Below are 2,525 nucleotides of genomic sequence, written 5' to 3' on the forward strand. Positions count from 1 at the left end.
GATTTTTTTTTTTTTAATCTAGACTCTTGAGATGACAGTGTTTGCTGTCAGCAGCCAGGCTGCTCGCCTGCACACACAGCGCTGCCCGCTCCACTCCCCAAGGTCCAGACGTGCCATCTGACAGAGAGGTCCCATGGGCAGGCCGTTCACCAATTCTGTCAGCATTGAAACCCCTCGCCCTGGAGAAAGCCAGGTCACCAGTCCCAAGCCCTTTGTTCTCAGATTTCTGCCGTTGCCATTTTCCCCTTTCACTTCCCCTAGTCTGCCCTGCAAGCGTAATGGCCTCCTTTTCCCGTCCCCAGAATGTCCTCCCTCAGCCTCTGCTCAACTAGTTCCTGTCCATGACTGACCCGGCTCGTGCCCAGTCCGTGGATACGGACGTAGCCAAGCACTGTTCCTACAGCGTCCCCCCTTCCATCCCCCCCCGGGGTGGCCCTCACCCTCGGCAGGCAGAATTGGCACTGCCTGAAAGATACATATGAAACACTGGCTTCCGACATCCAGGTAAAGGAAGCCTTCTCGGTGGGGGCTGTGGGGAGGGAGAAGCTACAGCGAGGCCTGGGGACCCGCGCTTCATGCGTGCCGTGTGAACAGAAGCACTTAAGCTCCCGGCTCAAATGAGGCTGTGAGTGGCTGACGCCTGGAAGCATTTGTTCTGCTTCACAAATGCCACTTAAGACCCTGGGGCCCTCGAGTGGCCTTGCTCGAGGTGACTGGTGTGTCTGTTCTGCACCCCCAGTGGGAGGTCTGCCGGACCCTCGCCGCCTCCATCCACGAGCTGGCTTTGATTCCTGGGGACCAGCTGGCAGCCGCGGACGTGGGCCAGTCTTCAGTGCATCTCTAAAGGGTCTGGATGAAGTGTGCATAGGCGTTCCCAGGCATCTGTATGATTTCCTAAAGGTAGGGAAGGGTTAAACACAAGCGCCACACTCCCGCCGAGTCAGCCACAGCAGCACGGGCCTCGGGGTCTTTCCTCAGCCCACTGCAGTCTGAAAGTGGGGTTGCGTTGACAGGAAACATTTCCCTGTGCTGCAGAGCTGTGGTGGGGTGAGGAGGGAGGGCGGGTAAGACATCCAGCCTGGCCTACCCTGTGCAGAAAAGGAAACTGAGGCCCCAGGGAGTGCCTCAGTCTCCCGGAAGTCACCCAGAGGAAGTCTCGGCTGAAATCCAGTCTCAGTTCCACGTGAAGGGCTTTTTTTTTTTTTCCCAAGAGTTGTTTTTGTCAATTTTTAACCCCCACCTCCCGAAAAAAGATAAGTGTAAAACTAAGTCTCTCACACCTAGAGAAGCGAGGTGCTGGTGTTGTGTTCTTAACCCGGGCTGCCCTTGAGGTACGGTGCCGGCTACATCGTGCTACATCGTGCAGTTCCACCTCCTGCTGCAGAGCAGGCTCGCCCGGAGCTTGGCCATGTTGTCTTCTGTAGGTGGGAAATTATACAAGGAAGAAGTCCCAGGGCCCCTCCGGGAGTACACCAGTAACCCCAGTATGCACACATATGCATATGCGTGCACACACACACACACACACACACACACACACACACACACACACACACACACCAGAGAAAGGCAGCCATATGGAAGCCATAGACTAGACCCCCAAGGCTTGAGCCAGCAGTCTGGCAGGGTACACAGACAACCTGAAACAAAATAAACCGGGGAGCTGGGACCTGGTGAGACAGTGTGTTTTTGTTTGTATATACATCCCCCCCCCCCCAGTAGCTGCTGCATGAAGACAAGACAAGGGAATATCTTTACCGGCTTCAGGAATTCAGTGACTGACAATAGCAGGAATTGGAGGTTTTTCAGTAGGAACTAGCCGAGTAAGTACCACCCATCCAAGGTGTGAGAAGGCAGATCAGAAGGAGTCATCCTTCATTTTCCTACCTATAATTGATTCCTAAGCCAGCAGTAATAGTGTTCTTTTGGATAAAGAGAGTGTGTTTTTATTAAGGTATAAAGTGAATTCTAAAGCTCTAGGTTACAAATGCCGCGGCCTCTGGGGAGACATTCGTCTCCGCAGGAAGACTGCGGCTGGAGTGCTCGCCGCTCTATTCGGCAATTTATTTGAACCAAATAAAAGATGAATCACCCACTCTTCAATATTTTCCTATTAATCGGAGCAGGCTTTCAGAGGCTTTCTCGAACATTCTGAGTGCAGTTCCTTCTGTAAGGTCCATCCTGCCTGAGTACTTCAGCTTCTAGTGGAAGCCAGGTGGCGGGGGAGATCTGAAAAGGTCTCGGCCCGACGAAACAATATTAGTGAGCCTGTTCCCCCAGGCTCACGTCTGTTCATCACCGTGTGCGAAGGTGTCGTTCGGCTCCATTTTGTGCCGGCAGAAGCGATGCCGGGGTTTAGTGGCTCCCGGCGCCTTCCCCACGCGCGCGCCTCGGGCCGTGTGTTCAGGTTTTGTCTCCACAGGGTTGAGTTTTCATTTTCCCTATCCGCGACCCCGAGACGCCCTGGGCGGCCGCGGGCCTCCGGGACCGGTCGGCCGGGTTGGGGCCCGCGCCTCCGGGGTGGG

General features: G+C 54.9%; 1 pseudogene; it reads left to right on the plus strand.

The window, feature by feature from the left end:
* Positions 1-278: 278 nt before the first annotated feature.
* Positions 279-1,819, plus strand: LOC105991620 (annotated as a pseudogene).
* Positions 1,820-2,525: the final 706 nt, after the last annotated feature.

This window comes from Dipodomys ordii, unplaced genomic scaffold (assembly GCF_000151885.1).
Source record: "Dipodomys ordii isolate 6190 unplaced genomic scaffold, Dord_2.0 Scaffold75, whole genome shotgun sequence".
NCBI lineage: Eukaryota > Metazoa > Chordata > Mammalia > Rodentia > Heteromyidae > Dipodomys > Dipodomys ordii.